The sequence below is a fragment of the Lissotriton helveticus genome, chromosome 3_1, assembly GCF_964261635.1.
Source record: "Lissotriton helveticus chromosome 3_1, aLisHel1.1, whole genome shotgun sequence".
Classification (NCBI taxonomy): Eukaryota; Metazoa; Chordata; class Amphibia; order Caudata; family Salamandridae; genus Lissotriton; species Lissotriton helveticus.
The window spans coordinates 1,614,351,441-1,614,371,511 of NC_136061.1; positions in this window are offsets into that span (position 1 = coordinate 1,614,351,441).

Here is a 20,071-nt window from a genome sequence, read left to right on the forward strand (position 1 = left end):
TTCTGCGTGACCGGGGATTCTTCCCCTGTCTCATCTCCTGAGAAGCTCTCCCGTGATGTTTCACTTTCGCTGGTCTGTGTAGTGTCCGCCTCTTCATTTACTGAAAAAAATGTATCTGCATCTGGGGAGAGCAGAGGAGCACTTGCCCACATCAAAGTCTCCCCGCCAACCTCCTGCATAAATGGCGCCGCACCCGTATTGTCAGCTGGGGGCATCATAGGTCCCATACTCAGATGAGCCAGAGGGGTCGTATTCGACTGATCTGATATCTGCAGAGGTACTACCTCCTCACCAGCAGTTCTTGTATCCATTGCATCCATTGCTGCTTCTCCAGGGCTACCAGGTCAACCACAAGCATCCATGTTTCTCCTTTCTACCTCTTCCATGGAAATAAGCTGTGTCTTTTCCCTTATTGGTGCCATTTCTGTGTCTCCATCAGTTTCCGCTGCGGGAGCTGTCACTCCATTGGATTCTGTACTGCTTAATTCTAGGCCCCCACGGTGTTTACAGCAATTTGTGGCAGCGTCTCGAAAGTGGGACTACCTGTCCCAGAATGCATCAGACTGGGAGCAGGAAATATCTGGTTTCCCGGGTGCAAGATCGCGAGTGCCCCAGCAACTACACCTGTTAGGGCTGGCCCCCAAGCATGTATCACCTCGGCACTAGTGACAGTCATCATTTTCACTTCACTCACTGGCATCGTGGAAAAGGTTCCCCCACAGCGCCGGTACCTTCAAATGCCTCCGCCATTGACATCTGGCGCATCGTGCACTCCCCAGCAGCAGCCGTTCTTAATCGTGTTCCACCGGCCACCCCTACCGCTCCAGTTTCAGGTGCCCTAGACTCCTCACCTTTTTTTAAAAGCCCACGCCGTATCTGCCCAATTTTTCCACAAGGGTCAGACCCAACAAGGAGATCTCTCGCCTCGTTTTTTTTCCTTTTTCTCTCTAATTTTTTGGGCAGCCTCCGCAGCATCTTCCCTTTCACTGCATCCCACCCCAGCGCATTCTGCACTCCGCTCCTTCGGCACCTTACTTGATTTGGGAGCCATGCTTGAGCGCCACCAGCGCTTCACCCGGACTGCAATTACACGGCAAACCAGCGAGAGCGGAGAGAGGAGCAAACCCCTGAGAATCAGCGGATGACCAAAGGTATGCCGATCCTGGAGACAGGACCGACTCACCAGTAGGTGGCACCCACTGTCTGAGTAGCTGGACGTGTAGCTTTCGCGAGCAGGAATCGGCAGAAACTGAGGCTGGTTAGGCATAAGGGCATGGAGGTGAGTCCGGCATGTAGGGCAACATAATTCAGTTTTTTCCTTCTTTTCCAAGCGCTCAGTAATTTACACGTTCATCGGGCCATCCCAGGAACAAAACTTGGTCATTTAGAGCTTTGAAAACCTTGAGGCTCCTACCTCGGCGCAGGAGAGGAAGGTCAGTGCTGGCTATAGTGAACTCAGTCAGCGGCCATCTTGCCTCTCTTTAGCATTCTTTGCACTCATGGGGCCCGATTCACAGAGCTAACTTAAGACAAAATCCTAAACTTACTATCCTTTTCGTATTCACAGAAGGCACTTACTCATTTTGGTATTCACAGAAGTTAGGACTCCTAACATTAGGACTCCTAAATGCCTTCTGTGAATACCGAAAGCCTTACAATTAGGATTTTTCTCAGTTTAAGAGTCCTAAAGTTAGGAGTCCTAACTTTACTACTACTAAATTGAGAAAAATCCTAATTTTAAGACTTTCGGTATTCACAGAAGGCATTTAGGAGTCCTAAAGTTAGGAGTCCTAACTTTACTACTACTAAATTGTGAACAATCCTAATTTTAAGATTTTCGGTATTCACAGTAGGCATTTAGGAGTCCTAAAGTTAGGACTCCTAACTTCTGTGAATACCGAAATGAGTAAGTGCCTTCTGTGAATGCCAAAATGAGTAAGTGCCTTCTGTGAATATGAAAATGTTAGTAGGTTTAGGATTTTGTCTTAAGTTAGTTCTGTGAGTCTGGCCCATGGATTTTAATGCTGCCCATAATTAGTTAATCAGGTAAACCTTGGGCAGCACCAAACCTTACAAATCCCCAGAACAGGTTTAATGAGGAAAAATGTTTTTATTCCCCTCGTTTTTCCTCTTTCCCTGGGTACTGCATTCTACAGAACACATGCAAAGAGGAAAATTCCTCTCTGGAATTTTTTGTGCAGGAAGGTGTTCCTATCTGCACAAAATCTATCCTGCCTGCAATGGAGGCACCCTTGGACCATGGTGCAAGGATGCCTATGTAGGGTGATGCTACCCTATGCCAATTACTCATAAATGAGGGCCCTTGTGTTGCATCCGCCAGCCCCAAACAGGGAATCCACAATATGGCCCACCCCTAATAACCTCTCCTAGGTTTGTCTCCTGAGGCACAAATACCACTGGAGACTCACTATTCAGTTCAAGTAGTATAAAAAATACTTTGTTCTAGTCATGTATATTATGGACAGACAAAAAGTCAAGAACGATGCTCCTATGTATTCAGTGCCATGGTATCAAATTGATTTTTAATTTAACGACGATCGACTATGGACCACCATTATATCCCAGGTACTCAAATTACACAGAAATGTTTACTTGTTTATCATGTGTTTTGATCTCTTTGTGCTAATGTTTTGTTGTATTATGGTATTGGTATTCACATGTTATATGCCTGTCACTGAAATATGGTTCTGAGTGTTAGCATAGGGGGGGCATACATCCATCTTAAAATTAGACACTCTGAATCTGTGCAGACGACTCTGAGAACCCACAGCAACAATACTCCTGTCCTCTTCTGCTTTGCTGGAGCAATTTTCCTGTCTATGCTTGCAAATTCGCTTCCGTGTCTTGAATAAGAAATCCTTTCTAAAAAAACTATTCAAATATTCATATTAGATGATGAAAGTCTTTACCTGAAATACACTGTAGAGGAAGGGTAAGAGGAAATTGCACAATAACAGCAGTCAGAAGTGAGTGTGAGACAAGTATATTGTTGTAAGCAAGAACCAATTGTCTAGGTACTTGAGTGAAGAATTATCAGGCAATTATTACATTTGTGATCACAGAAAGGAGATTTATTAGCTGCCGTTGACTGCTTGACAATTTGAATAGACTTTCTGGGTCTCTCAATTACATGCTTTTGTAAAATGATAATAGAAAATCGGTATGCTTTGTGTTGAGGGTTATATAAGTGAAATCAGTGGTAGCTTCGTATTCACAAAAGTGGCACACTTTTATAAAAAAAAAAGACATTGTCTTGCTTACTCTAGTTGATTGAGGCCACCAAGAATGGCGTGCCCCTTCATTGTGAATAGAATCTTTAATGTGTAATAATGTTATTGATTTCAAATGTAGAGGTGTGCAAAGACTTTCCTAGCTTTTTCTTGGTGTTTATCTCAAACCTCACACATGTTGCTCATTTAAATCAATAAAATGTAGAGAAATTATAGAATAAAGTAGTTAAAAAAAATCTTAGTAAAAACGACAGCCACTTTGAGAATTCACTTCCCAAAATCATTTTTGCATAAAAATCCTTATACCCATTCTGTACGAGTGGTGTACTGACAAAATAGAAGTCCAAAGACAGCCACACAAAAAACCCACCTAAACATGGAACTATGAAAAAATGACATGTTTTAGAAATTAGATAACTATGGTCTTTAAGCACAGAAAAAGAAAGATGAAAACACCTTGACTCGACCAAAAGAAACCAGTTAGGATGGTCCTTCCTGTCTCAGGAGCGGTAGAACATGGCGACTGGTTGCCCGGGCACTGGCTTTTAGAATGATCAGGAGGACTTGGCTTTCATTCACAGTTACACGCTTTAAATTCTGTGATTCTTGGAACATCATCATCCACTTGTTTCAAATCACATCAGGACCTTTGCTCCATGCCCTGCGCTGCAGTACTGGTGGAAATTGCTTGATGCTGCTGCCTAATACTCATAAGTCGAGCCAAAAGCAGTGTGCTGCACAGGTACATCATATCCAGGTGCATCAAATCCAGCTCCATGATATCCACAAGGTGGCATGGTCCCTTCCTGTCCCAGTGGTGGTAGAGCGTGGCAACCAAATGGCCGGTTACTGGCTCGTGGATCATCAGAAGGGACTGGTTTTCTTTCACAGTTAAACCCTTTAAAGTCTGTGAGTCAACAGCAGTGTGCTGCACAAGTCCATCATATCCAGTTCATTTGTCGTACAACCAATACTAGAAAAATGCAGAAGCCCAAACGTTCTCTCAACTGTGCACTGTTGGGATCTACAAGGTTCTTGATCCAGCAGCATCTTATATTCAACCAGGTGGATTTACAGATGATCACACCAGGGTTAGGGTAACATGAAAACTGAGTGAGGGTTTACCCGACCAATGAGCTCTTCTAAACACGATTCTGTAGTCTTGCACTACCTATTGTGTGTATCTGCAACTGTGTTTTCCTATGAAAACTTGCAGTTAATGTGAACCAACTGCATGGATTTGATAGAGCAGAACATTTTAGATGATATTAATCTTACACGGATGCTAAAATATATCTTAACAATAATGTAAAAAATGCTTAGCAAAAACAAACTGTAGGAAAATGTGCATTCCTTAAATGTGCAAAAACAAATGTGAAGCATATTAGTCAGCACAAAGCTCCAATTTCCATTGTGTTTACATGACTAGGCCTCATATTTCTTTTATTTTTATCCTTCTCCGTTCCTTTAATAAAATAATGCTTTTTAGAAATGTTGATTTATCCCAATATTTAGCTGTAATACCTGCCATTGTCAGAATATGTGCTGTTTCACAAAATGTATTTCTTTTTTTCCTCACACCATATGATTTCACTGTATTAGATCAAGTCATCTGAGTTGCGTTATAATAAATAAAATGTTTAGTACAATTAAGGATTGTTGTAGAAAATGTTTCTCATGATCTAACCAGGACAAGCTAGATATTAAAGTTTCATTTTATAGAGCTGTTAATTGTTACACAATGGGACACTGAACAGCTAACTGATTTGTTTTGTAAAGTTTCTCAAGAGAACCTACCGAAATGTATGTTTTTTAAGGAGCTGAAGCTGCATTCAAATGACAAAATGTTGACATTGACATTTACTGTGGGAACTGAGAGGAGATGAGACAGACCATCTGAAGATCATTCTTCATTAACTTGAAATGTCTTAAGCAACTGTTTTTGCAACATATTTTTGTGCCTTTCAATTTAGTATGTGTTCCTAGTTAAAGAGTTACGGCATTCGATGCACTCAATGCACAGATACCCTGCCATGCCTCTTAGCACTTTGTTGTGCTTATCTGAATTACTATAAGCTACCGCTAATGGTGATTGTTATTGTTTCCCTTAGCTTTCATGAGGAGACTTCCTTTCTTTATGCTGAATAACAGCTATAGCTGTGATACATTTACTTCTAACATGGGTTTATGGTTGCTACTGCATCTAACAGGGAACTCGACTGAGTTTGCAGAACTGCTCTTAATGAGGAGTTCACTCACTTGCGACTATTATCCTGCTGCTTTAAATCCTTGTTCTTTTCCATAAGGAATTTTTTAAGAGTTTGATGTTAGGTGAGGTCCTTAGATTAAGATAGGGACTATTTCCTTTATGGAACACTCTGTTGTTTTTTCATGCTGCCTCTAACCAAATTGTTCTCAATTTTTCTGTAACTGGATATCTGATTAATTTGAATAGAAGACAACATGATTACTAATCTCTTAATGAGAAACAATACTTTTAAAACTTTACCAAACACCTCATCATTGACTGAACTCTAAACTGATGTATGTGGGGAACAGTGTTTAGAATGCAGAAAGAAATATGCAGTGCCATTACAAAGCAGGCACTACAACGAATGCGTCGTTACATCGCCTTCCATTACAACGCAAGTCATTACAACGACTTGCTCTAGGGAACGCATTGTTTGATTTTAAATCCAACACCTTTCCTACTGTTGCACAGACTGGAGATGGAATAGTAAAATATACTATTCCAAAGTCCAGCGCTTCCCTACGGCAAGTCGTTACAATGACTTGCGTTGCATTGTAACGCGTGGTAATAACTCGTTTGTTGTAATGCCCGCGTTGTATAGGCATGTGTTGTAAAAGCATGGGTGAATACGTCATACATCCGCTGTAAGCTGATGAAAATTGATTTGTGCTCCATTCTAACATGGTGGCAAAGATCTATCGTCCGAGAGATGGATTTGGCACGGAGTTGGAGATCTCTATCATAAGTTAAAGGGTTAATAGTTTTTAAATTTCCACGCTACCAGTATCAGGTAATATGCTGAGTGTAACAGAATCCTGTCAAAAACTGGCAAAACCTCTCACTGGATTTAACCACAGTGCTCAGATTTCCTTTTAATTTGTAAGTTAAGATTCAGATCTCTGCAGGGCCGATTCAGAATTTCGTGCTTCTGAATTTCAAACCGGGAGTCCCGTCAGTGAGGTAAAAACAGCAAATATTAATTGTCATTCACTGGTGTATGCAAGGTATCAGATCGATATTGGATCAATATATACACATTAACTCATTGAATTAGGGAGCCATCATTGGCAAGTATGTAACAAGTAGATGAAGGCCATCAGTATTCTTATAAATGAGTAATCAATTATTTACTGTAGTATCAACGGGTAAAGGTGGATGTTTATCCGCATAATGTTCCAAAATATTTATAACAATCCTTGTGCATGTGCTTACATCTATGTAAAACACAAAAGTACATGTAGAAGAGGAATTCTCGTTAAAAAAAACGTGTGTTTTGCTTCTACACAAATTATGTTACAAGCAAAATCTATTTTCATTCTAAAAAATCATTACCGGCAAAAGGGTCGGAAATCCAGACACCCAAGTAGTCCAAGGTGGTGTGACGTGCATAGTGCTGGCTTCGTTTTCTTACCCAGAAGTCTTGATTTGAGAATATTTTCATATCGTTCCCTCTGTTATGCCTAATCTGGTCTACTGCATATATTATATCAGATCCCTCCCTGCACATAGTAATAATTAGTTTATTTAAACGTATTAGATTGTACATAGGCCATTGCCTCTGCAGTACATACCTAGCGTCTCATTTTGTATGAAATCTTCTGTATTCCTTATAATGAGCTCTGGTGCTAATATCTAATTTAATTTGTTAAACTTGTGCTTTTTGAAGGATGAAGTCTCTCCCTATGAAAGTGACTGCAGTGCATTAAGTGGCGTGGGCGATAAATCAGATTACTAAAATAAAATACTGCTGATCTCTCTCGCCTACTCCTACTGGTCCATTAAGCAAACCAAATGAAAGCCGTCTAGCTAATCCATTCCTCATTCCTACTGATCAAGGACATAATACAAATGATATTAAGCAGGGTATAAATCGTACCGAACCCCATCAAAGTGACAAACCATTCAAAGTACAACAATAAGCAAGGTTCCACAGTGCTCAATTTATTTCCAAATTGTACTATTGCACTGTGACAGCGCTCCCTCACTAATCGCTAGAGGCGCCTCGAAGGCCATTAAAGTCAAATCTACATGTTTCCAAGATACTTTAGGTAACATGGGAGCTATGTTTGTTCAGCGCCATTTACTTTTCCCGGCAGTCGTAAATGTTTAATAAATAAATGCTGGGGTTATAATTCACATTTAAGTGAAATAGTTCAGAAAATATCTGACTGGTCTGAAGTTAATCCGAATTTGAATGTGTTTTGATGATTTTTACTGTTTACACAAATTCTGTAACTACGAAGTGTCAGAAAAGAAGAATTCAAACAATATCCTTATGTATAACTGTACCATAAATAGTGTGGTTCTTGACATTAAATATTTCTACAGCTACAACCTAATAGTGGTAAGGCCTCCAAAAGCAGGTTTTGTAATTGAATGTCACCTTTTCAAGGCTTGCCTACATGGACATGAGACCTACTAATGCTACTATTTAAATGATAAGTTGTCCCACGTGTTACAATACTTTATACTCAATCTAAAGTGAAAACAATCATACAATTGATTAAAGAGAGATGTTATTTAATCACATCATCATCAAAGCGTATATATGACAAAGAATCTTCACTGAATATATACAATGTGCCCGGAAGGAGGGAGGAAGTGGGGTAGGTAAGTGGTTTTTGTGAGTATTGGGGTTTAGTGGAAAGTTTTAGAGATCTAATGTGGTTACACAATACGCATAGTTGACATCACAAAAGCATATTTAGTAAGCCACATAGGAGAACAATCTTAGACCTAGCCCATATAATCAAACACAGTAATAATAATCTGTTGTTCATGGATAGGTGAAGATGTAAAAGTCGACGTTTCGACCTCTGATAGACATAGGTTAAATTCCACCCTACTACGGGGTCTTCCCCAGGACTGGGATTTGAGGTGGGAGTGAGAGAGGGCACCTAGGGTCAAATGGAAAATAAGCAACGAGGTTCCTGTGCACACGAAAATTCTCATGTAGTTCTCAGTTGAGAACCAAAATATAGTAGGCCTTTAGAGAAATGTTTTCACAAACCATCGGTGTGGAATGAAAGAAATTTAATAGTTCCGCATAAATCAGTACAAACAAGAGCAAAAGCCGACACGTGTTTCGTCACACCGTGTACGGGTAATGACTCATCAGGGCGCCAAGCGTGTAAGGAGGGAGGGTGAATGGAAGCGATGGAAGATGTTTCCTCGGTGAGGAAAAGAAAAAATAAGAATACACGGGCACGTCTCAGGACGGGTCTGTCCTGGTTAGCGTGCTGAAGTGAAAATGGGCATGGATAAGTGCAGTGAAGGATCTCATCATCAGGGTAGTGTACAATCAGTCTCCCTGGTGGTTCTGGCATATTCTTATGGATTTTGTCAGGGTATATATTGTGGGTAGCCGAGGGTCCTGCTGATTCAGGTAACGGAATTCATGCTCACTCAAGAAACCTTGCTCTTTACCTTCCTTGGTCAGGGTGAGGATCTCCAAAGCCAGATCCTTTGAAGGGTCGGTGCGAGGTTTCTGGTAGCTTACTCCATCACCCAGCTGGTTGAATATCTCCAATTTGTATTTTTCGACATCTTGCACCACAATTGCTCCCCCCTTATCAGCTGGCTTAATGACAATGTCTTTGTTGTTCTTTAGTGCCATCAGTGCTGTCTTCTCTTCTTTAGTGACGTTGAGCCTGGTGTGTTTATATGCTTCAAATGTCTTGGATACATCCTTCAGTACAGTATGTTCATATGCAAAGATTTGGTTGGTCATCGAATTGGATGGTGGGACGAAGGTTGAGGGTGGTCCGAGCCCAGTGTCGGTTTAAAAAAAAAAAAATAATGTACATCCTTCAACCGCCTTCCATGTAACATTGAATACCCAGGACCCAGGTCCCTCATATGTAATGGTCCCATGTATTACAACAGCTGGAATCCCCAAAATGTCTGATATATGCAGGCACTATAAGGTTATAGGCCTATTTACAAGCCCATTGAGCTGCCTTTGCATCACTTTTAATAACGCTCTGGTGGCGCAGACTGCAGACCCATATTTACGAGGCAGCGCAAAGCCTCTTTGTGGGGCTTTTCATGGCCATGTAGATATGGTGTAAGGCAACCAGGGCTGGACTGGGTACCGGGCATTTTGGTGTGCTGCCGAGTTGGGGGCTAATCTCACTGCGGTGGGGGATGATTTTGTTGATGGGGACCTGTGTGTGCTTCGAAAAAAAGAAAGCAAAACAAATGTTTTTCAGCACACGCAGTTCCCCATCAACGAAATCAGCCCCCAGCTCGGAAGCACACCAATACGCCCGGTAGCCAGTCTGGCCCTGAAGGCAACGCAGCGCACGTCATAGTGTTGCCTTATACAGCATAAGAGGGGCATTCCATGGGCATTAGGGTCGGTGTTCCCACGCAACACCCATTGGTTTTGACACATTACCAGATTTATAAGGATTTGCAAACCTGGGAATGTATCAAAATAGTATGCCTCCCCAGGAAAGGCGTAAAGAGGAGAAATATCTTCATTTCTCCTTGTTTTTTCCTCTCTCTCTGTTTGTGCTTCTGCAGCACACAAAGAAAGAAGAAAAAGCCTTCATGGATTTTTTTTGTGCAGGTATGTTTCTCTTCCTGGACAAAAACAATCCTGCCAACAAAGCAGGCCCCCTTGCACAACACAGTGCAAGTGTGCCTGCAAGTGCAAGTTGTCTGAGTGGCGTCAGGCCCATTGCACCCAATCTGACAGATATCATATCACGATCACCCTGGTTACTGCACAGATGGGAACAGCAAACATACCACTACTGTCATGGTTCTCTTCTTCAGCAATCAGTGGCGACCGATGTAGCTCACGTCACAAGGATCAGCCAATATTAAAGAAGACCATTTTGCTTGGCCCCCATTTCTAAACTGCCACAAATGTGGACTGCAGTTGAATGTTTGTAGCAAAAATAAACTGTAAGAACATTTCTTTAAATGCATTTCTTTTAAATTATATTTATTTTAAAGTAGGTTTTTTCTAATCATTCACCTGGAAAATAAAACATTTTCATCTGCTTTGAAAAACACAGGGATAAACTTATTAAACTCCACTGAATTAGTTAAGATTTAGGAAAAACGTGATGATGTTTGAGTTGATGAAATTCTACTACTTCGCCCAACCTTTAAAGATTGTATTTTATTAAGATCACAAATGTGTTGTCTTTGAAGGATCCTCCAAAATGTCATTCTAGCACGTGGCCCCCTTCCATTGGGTAACGTTTCTCTGTTTTCAGTTCCTCAAAAGATAAGCAATGTATTCATACATCAATTTAGATTTTTTATTGTTTATTTATTGACTTATTTATTTATTTAGATCTGCTTTATTGATCTGGCACCAATAAATATCATCGGCCAACCACTGTAAGCAAATCTTTAAAGATGTAAATGTTCTGCATTTTTAAATTGTGGAGGATTTCTGACTCTTTATAGTGCGAACACAGTGAAATCTGTCAAAATGTTGCAATGTCTTTTTTCTGTTACCTGCCCTCCATGAAGAACCTTACCATGTTTCTGTGTCTTTGTAAACTGTATTTGTACATATCCCCTTCCTAAGGTTTTTTGCCCCTAGAAACATGTGCTTTTTCCTTTATTTTCAGATAAATTACAATGCTCGCTGCTTCCTCACTTAATCTCCAAAGCCAACCAGACCAAAGTGTGGCAAAGTAGAGATGTTTAAAAGGATGTGGAAATAGTTTGCGAGATCTGGTGGATTTTTAAAACTCTACTGTGTCCAGCGTGGTTGCTTCAAAATTCTCCAACTGGATTGGGCATCTGTTCTTTCTCTGCAAACTCAAACCGCAGCTATCCAGTGCAGGGAAGGGACCCTTTGGTAGTGCTTTAAACACAATACTCTAAGCCATACATTTGTTTGTAAAAAAACATGCATTGTCACAGCTCAACTAAAATGTTGTAAAGGTGCTTGCGATCAGCAAAGTGGTACAAACGGCAGTGTTGCTCAACTTTTAAGCTCTAAACATTTGTAGGACCAAAATCTAGAGTTTTGTGTCACACAAAAACTGCAATGCACACTAAAGGGATGCAATTGGAGTATGTTTGAGGTGGATCTGCACAAACATTCTTAGGTTTTGACACAAAGCCTGTCAACTGTTATATAAGACCTAGATTTCCTTCAAAATCTAGCGGACAGTGAGACCAGGAGCAAATGAGGGCCCAGTCGTTATTTATCATATGGAACCTACTCACGAAATGTGCCAAAAAGCAAACATCTTACATTGTTTTTCTGGAGCTCGGATTGAGCCAGAGTGACAAGGTTACCGGCTGTAGCCAAAGAAGGTAAACAAGGCCGGATACCTTTGCCTGGAGGTTCCGCTAAAGGGGATTTGCTGCTATGGAGAAGTACATAGCGGGAGCTGTGGCGAAGTCAATCCCACAGAGGATGAACTTTCATCGGATTGACTTGAAGATAGGTCCTGGTGTCCTGTCGGTTCTCAACAGTGGCAGCTAATGTCATTTGAAAGTGGTGGAGCATAAAAGTTGTGTATGAATTTTATCAAGCGATTGAAGTGAGCAAGCTTAATGGACAAACTGGGTGCCCGTGGGTCACCCTTCCAAGAAAAAGTTGGAAAAAGATTGGCAAATGGTGCATTTTAAAGCAAAGTATTTAGTGCGAAAGCAAGGTGCCAGATTCACATAGGTAAAGTTAGACCAAAAGTCTAACTTTACTATCTTTCAGGTATTCAGAAAGGTAAAGTTAGAACATAAATTTAACTTAGAATAAAAGTCTAATGTCTAACTAAGATTAACAATCTAACATTACTACTTTTCAGCATTCCATGGGTAACTTTACTCATGGTAACTTACCTTTGTGAATACCGAAAAGTCGTAAACTTAGACTTTTGGTCTAAGTTAGTCCTTTAGTCTAACTTTACAGTTGTGAATTGAGGCCAAGGTTTATAAAACAGTGGGAACGTATGGTCTTGAAATATTAGACACATTAAAAACTGCCCCATATCTTACTGCAATATTATGTTCAACAATTACTGTAATGTGCAACTTTTACACTGCAGGAACTTCAGACCCTTTAAAGTGTGAGCTTGTCCAATGTCTTGCACTGTATTTGGTATTGACTTTGGAAAATTATGCTCTAACTAATCTTCAGGAAGCATCCAGAGCTGCTGGCTGCATTCAGTCATATGGAAATATGTGCAGACAAGTCTTTATGTGGGAGGAAAAAAGTTGTCCCTCTCTAAACTGGAACATGTAAAATACATTCTGTGATTTCCTTAGAGTGCCAGCCAACTAGTATGTTTGCATCCAGATATATAACATAAAAATTGACGTACACTTAAAACCTTCCAGTACTATTGGCTTTGTTATGGTTGTTAGCTGTTTAAGAAAAATAAGTAACAACACTGCTTTGTTATAAAACATTACCATAGGAAATGATTCAAGTATGAAATTGTAGGGCAGTAAATTAAATACTATTGAGGCTTGTGGAAGGAGTATTGGGCTTCAGTTATGTGCCCTTTATGTTATATATGTATTCCCATTATCTTTGCAAATCTCATCCATCTGCACATCTTCAACCTCATCTCTTTCCACGTCAGCACCCTCTTTTTACTTTCCCTTGAACCACTTCACCACCCCAAACACACTCTGCACTCACCCACACTTAAGCACTTTTTTCTTTGACTTTTGCCTTGTAATTATTTTGACATCTGTGACCCGCCTTCACACACATTTACACAGAATTTCGATTGCAACTGGAATGAATAGCCATTGTTCTGTGTGCTCTGCATGGAGGCCAACCCATTGAAAGGAAATTTGCTTCAATTTGAGCCTCAGCGCCAGAGCTCTCAATCAAAGCAGCTCATAAATATCTGGCATGAATCAATGTATGCACTATACAAGAGTAATAGGATGCCCGAATAAATGCAAAAAAGCAACATGATGACATAGTTAACACTCTAGGAGAATGCAAGATTAGGTAAAACATTTGAAACAAAAGAGGAACTAAATCTCTGACATGCGTTACCTGTACGTTTTAACATTCAATGTTCATAAATCAATCTGTGTTTTATGGCATTAATATTAAGGACAAGAAGATAGGGCCAGTTTTAATGCCATGCAGCATGTAACCGTCTTTACTATAAATATATATATATAAATTTCTCCAGTTGCGCTTGTTTCAGATATTTTAATCAACTTTGCAAGGGAGCAAAAATGTTGTCCATCTTTTGGATAATGATTCAGAAAAGGGGGTGGTGATGGACATAGCATCTGAATTAAACAGAACACTCATACCCAGTCAAAAGATCAGGGCTTGATCCATCACCGTTTTTTAGCTCACTGCACCATCCCAGTTCATAACCTGGCTACATGCAAATTAGTCTGTCCCTGGCCCAGTGCAACATGGGAACAGGGCAGACCAAACTACCAAGCCAATTCTTTACTGGAAAGGAAACAAGCTTCCGGGGACCGGTTTCTGGCATTGCAGCCGTCTTCGGCCCGGCTTGCTTGAATCCTGATGGTGCAGTGAGCAAGGGACTCATGTCTGAGCATACCCTGCCACTCCTATAGTGGCCAAAACGATTCACAAAAGGGGGTGGTGATGGACAGAGCATCTGAATTAAACAGAACACTCATACCCAGTCAAAAGATCAGGGCTTGATCCATCACCGTTTTTTAGCTCACTGCACCATCCCAGTTCATAACCTGGCTACATGCAAATTAGTCTGTCCCTGGCCCAGTGCAACATGGGAACAGGGCAGACCAAACTACCAAGCCAATTCTTTACTGGAAAGGAAACAAGCTTCTGGGGATCGGTTTCTGGCATTGCAGCCGTCTTCGGCCCGACGACGCCTGAAATGGCAGAAACCGGTCCCTGGAAGCTTGTTTCCTTCCCAGTACAAGAATTGGCTTGGTAGTTTGGTTTGCCCTGTTCCCATCATGCACTGGGACAGGAACAGACTAATTTGCATATAGCCAAGTTCTGAGCTGGGATGGTGCAGTGAGCTAAAAATCGGTGATGGATCAAGCCCTGATCTTTGGACTGGGTAAGAGTGGTCTGCTTAATTCAGGCACTCTGTTCATTACCACCCCCTTTTCTGAATCATTTTGTCCACCATAAGCGTGGAAGGGTATACTCAGATGTGAGTCCCTTGCTCATTGCACCATCAGGATCCAAGCAAGCCGGGCCGACGACGCCTGAAATGGCAGAAACCGGTCCCCAGAAGCTTCTTTCCTTCCCAGTACAAGAATTGGCTTGGTAGTTTGGTTTGCCCTGTTCCCATCATGCACTGGGACAGGAACAGACTAATTTGCATATAGCCAAGTTCTGAGCTGGGTTGGTGCAGTGAGCTAAAAAACGGTGATGGATCAAGCCCTGATCTTTGGACTGGGTAAGAGTGGTCTGCTTAATTCAGGCACTCTGTTCATCACCACCCCCTTTTCTGAATCATTTTGTCCACCATAAGCGTGGAAGGGTATACTCAGATGTGAGTCCCTTGCTCATTGCACCATCAGGATCCAAGCAAGCCGGGCCAACGACGCCTGAAATGGCAGAAACCGGTCCCCGGAAGCTTGTTTCCTTCCCAGTACAAGAATTGGCTTGGTAGTTTGGTTTGCCCTGTTCCCATCATGCACTGGGACAGGAACAGACTAATTTGCATATAGCCAAGTTCTGAGCTGGGATGGTGCAGTGAGCTAAAAAACGGTGATGGATCAAGCCCTGATCTTTGGACTGGGTAAGAGTGGTCTGCTTAATTCAGGCACTCTGTTCATCACCACCCCCTTTTCTGAATCATTTTGTCCACCATAAGCGTGGAAGGGTATACTCAGATGTGAGTCCCTTGCTCATTGCACCATCAGGATCCAAGCAAGCCGGGCCGACGACGCCTGAAATGGCAGAAACCGGTCCCCGGAAGCTTGTTTCCTTCCCAGTACAAGAATTGGCTTGGTAGTTTGGTTTGCCCTGTTCCCATCATGCACTGGGACAGGAACAGACTAATTTGCATATAGCCAAGTTCTGAGCTGGGATGGTGCAGTGAGCTAAAAAACGGTGATGGATCAAGCCCTGATCTTTGGACTGGGTAAGAGTGGTCTGCTTAATTCAGGCACTCTGTTCATCACCACCCCCTTTTCTGAATCATTTTGTCCACCATAAGCGTGGAAGGGTATACTCAGATGTGAGTCCCTTGCTCATTGCACCATCAGGATCCAAGCAAGCCGGGCCGACGACGCCTGAAATGGCAGAAACCGGTCCCCGGAAGCTTCTTTCCTTCCCAGTACAAGAATTGGCTTGGTAGTTTGGTTTGCCCTGTTCCCATCATGCACTGGGACAGGAACAGACTAATTTGCATATAGCCAAGTTCTGAGCTGGGATGGTGCAGTGAGCTAAAAAACGGTGATGGATCAAGCCCTGATCTTTGGACTGGGTAAGAGTGGTCTGCTTAATTCAGGCACTCTGTTCATCACCACCCCCTTTTCTGAATCATTTTGTCCACCATAAGCGTGGAAGGGTATACTCAGATGTGAGTCCCTTGCTCATTGCACCATCAGGATCCAAGCAAGCCGGGCAGACGACGCCTGAAATGGCAGAAACCGGTCCCCGGAAGCTTGTTTCCTTCCCAGTACAAGAATTGGCCTGGTAGTTTGGTTTGCCCTGTTCCCATCATGCACTGGGACAGGAACAGACTAATTTGCATATAGCCAAGTTCTGAGCAGGGATGGTGCAGTTAGCTAAAAAACGGTGATGGATCAAGCCCTGATCTTTGGACTGGGTAAGAGTGGTCTGCTTAATTCAGGCACTCTGTTCATCACCACCCCCTTTTCTGAATCATTTTGTCCACCATAAGCGTGGAAGGGTATACTCAGATGTGAGTCCCTTGCTCATTGCACCATCAGGATCCAAGCAAGCCGGGCCGACGACGCCTGAAATGGCAGAAACCGGTCCCCGGAAGCTTGTTTCCTTCCCAGTACAAGAATTGGCTTGGTAGTTTGGTTTGCCCTGTTCCCATCATGCACTGGGACAGGAACAGACTAATTTGCATATAGCCAAGTTCTGAGCTGGGATGGTGCAGTGAGCTAAAAAACGGTGATGGATCAAGCCCTGATCTTTGGACTGGGTAAGAGTGGTCTGCTTAATTCAGGCACTCTGTTCATCACCACCCCCTTTTCTGAATCATTTTGTCCACCATAAGCGTGGAAGGGTATACTCAGATGTGAGTCCCTTGCTCATTGCACCATCAGGATCCAAGCAAGCCGGGCCGACGATGCCTGAAATGGCAGAAACCGGTCCCCGGAAGCTTGTTTCCTTCCCAGTACAAGAATTGGCTTGGTAGTTTGGTTTGCCCTGTTCCCATCATGCACTGGGACAGGAACAGACTAATTTGCATATAGCCAAGTTCTGAGCTGGGATGGTGCAGTGAGCTAAAAAACGGTGATGGCTCAAGCCCTGATCTTTGGACTGGGTAAGAGGGGTCTGCTTAATTCAGGCACTCTGTTCATCACCACCCCCTTTTCTGAATCATTTTGTCCACCATAAGCGTGGAAGGGTATACTCAGATGTGAGTCCCTTGCTCATTGCACCATCAGGATCCAAGCAAGCCGGGCCGACGACGCCTGAAATGGCAGAAACCGGTCCCCGGAAGCTTGTTTCCTTCCCAGTACAAGAATTGGCGTGGTAGTTTGGCTTGCCCTGTTCCCATCATGCACTGGGACAGGAACAGACTAATTTGCATATAGCCAAGTTCTGAGCTGGGATGGTGCAGTGAGCTAAAAAACGGTGATGGATCAAGCCCTGATCTTTGGACTGGGTAAGAGTGGTCTGCTTAATTCAGGCACTCTGTTCATCACCACCCCCTTTTCTGAATCATTTTGTCCACCATAAGCGTGGAAGGGTATACTCAGATGTGAGTCCCTTGCTCATTGCACCATCAGGATCCAAGCAAGCCGGGCCGACGACGCCTGAAATGGCAGAAACCGGTCCCCGGAAGCTTGTTTCCTTCCCAGTACAAGAATTGGCTTGGTAGTTTGGTTTGCCCTGTTCCCATCATGCACTGGGACAGGAACAGACTAATTTGCATATAGCCAAGTTTTGAGCTGGGATGGTGCAGTGAGCTAAAAAACGGTGATGGATCAAGCCCTGATCTTTGGACTGGGTAAGAGTGGTCTGCTTAATTCAGGCACTCTGTTCATCACCACCCCCTTTTCTGAATCATTTTGTCCACCATAAGCGTGGAATGGTATACTAAGATGTGAGTCCCTTGCTCATTGCACCATCAGGATCCAAGCAAGCCGGGCCGACGACACCTGAAATGGCAGAAACCGGTCCCCGGAAGCTTGTTTCCTTCCCAGTACAAGAATTGGCTTGGTAGTTTGGTTTGCCCTGTTCCCATCATGCACTGGGACAGGAACAGACTAATTTGCATATAGCCAAGTTCTGAGCTGGGATGGTGCAGTGAGCTAAAAAACGGTGATGGATCAAGCCCTGATCTTTGGACTGGGTAAGAGTGGTCTGCTTAATTCAGGCACTCTGTTCATCACCACCCCCTTTTCTGAATCATTTTGTCCACCATAAGCGTGGAAGGGTATACTCAGATGTGAGTCCCTTGCTCATTGCACCATCAGGATCCAAGCAAGCCGGGCCGACGACGCCTGAAATGGCAGAAACCGGTCCCCGGAAGCTTCTTTCCTTCCCAGTACAAGAATTGGCTTGGTAGTTTGGTTTGCCCTGTTCCCATCATGCACTGGGACAGGAACAGACTAATTTGCATATAGCCAAGTTCTGAGCTGGGATGGTGCAGTGAGCTAAAAAACGGTGATGGATCAAGCCCTGATCTTTGGACTGGGTAAGAGTGGTCTGCTTAATTCAGGCACTCTGTTCATCACCACCCCCTTTTCTGAATCATTTTGTCCACCATAAGCGTGGAAGGGTATACTCAGATGTGAGTCCCTTGCTCATTGCACCATCAGGATCCAAGCAAGCCGGGCAGACGACGCCTGAAATGGCAGAAACCGGTCCCCGGAAGCTTGTTTCCTTCCCAGTACAAGAATTGGCCTGGTAGTTTGGTTTGCCCTGTTCCCATCATGCACTGGGACAGGAACAGACTAATTTGCATATAGCCAAGTTCTGAGCAGGGATGGTGCAGTTAGCTAAAAAACGGTGATGGATCAAGCCCTGATCTTTGGACTGGGTAAGAGTGGTCTGCTTAATTCAGGCACTCTGTTCATCACCACCCCCTTTTCTGAATCATTTTGTCCACCATAAGCGTGGAAGGGTATACTCAGATGTGAGTCCCTTGCTCATTGCACCATCAGGATCCAAGCAAGCCGGGCCGACGACGCCTGAAATGGCAGAAACCGGTCCCCGGAAGCTTGTTTCCTTCCCAGTACAAGAATTGGCTTGGTAGTTTGGTTTGCCCTGTTCCCATCATGCACTGGGACAGGAACAGACTAATTTGCATATAGCCAAGTTCTGAGCTGGGATGGTGCAGTGAGCTAAAAAACGGTGATGGATCAAGCCCTGATCTTTGGACTGGGTAAGAGTGGTCTGCTTAATTCAGGCACTCTGTTCATCACCACCCCCTTTTCTGAATCATTTTGTCCACCATAAGCGTGGAAGGGTATACTCAGATGTGAGTCCCTTGCTCATTGCACCATCAGCATCCAAGCAAGCCGGGCCGACGATGCCTGAAATGGCAGAAACCGGTCCCCGGAAGCTTGTTTCCTTCCCAGTACAAGAATTGGCTTGGTAGTTTGGTTTGCCCTGTTCCCATCATGCACTGGGACAGGAACAGACTAATTTGCATATAGCCAAGTTCTGAGCTGGGATGGTGCAGTGAGCTAAAAAACGGTGATGGCTCAAGCCCTGATCTTTGGACTGGGTAAGAGGGGTCTGCTTAATTCAGGCACATTGTTCATCACCACCCCCTTTTCTGAATCATTTTGTCCACCATAAGCGTGGAAGGGTATACTCAGATGTGAGTCCCTTGCTCATTGCACCATCAGGATCCAAGCAAGCCGGGCCGACGACGCCTGAAATGGCAGAAACCGGTCCCCGGAAGCTTGTTTCCTTCCCAGTACAAGAATTGGCGTGGTAGTTTGGCTTGCCCTGTTCCCATCATGCACTGGGACAGGAACAGACTAATTTGCATATAGCCAAGTTCTGAGCTGGGATGGTGCAGTGAGCTAAAAAACGGTGATGGATCAAGCCCTGATCTTTGGACTGGGTAAGAGTGGTCTGCTTAATTCAGGCACTCTGTTCATCACCACCCCCTTTTCTGAATCATTTTGTCCACCATAAGCGTGGAAGGGTATACTCAGATGTGAGTCCCTTGCTCATTGCACCATCAGGATCCAAGCAAGCCGGGCCGACGACGCCTGAAATGGCAGAAACCGGTCCCCGGAAGCTTGTTTCCTTCCCAGTACAAGAATTGGCTTGGTAGTTTGGTTTGCCCTGTTCCCATCATGCACTGGGACAGGAACAGACTAATTTGCATATAGCCAAGTTTTGAGCTGGGATGGTGCAGTGAGCTAAAAAACGGTGATGGATCAAGCCCTGATCTTTGGACTGGGTAAGAGTGGTCTGCTTAATTCAGGCACTCTGTTC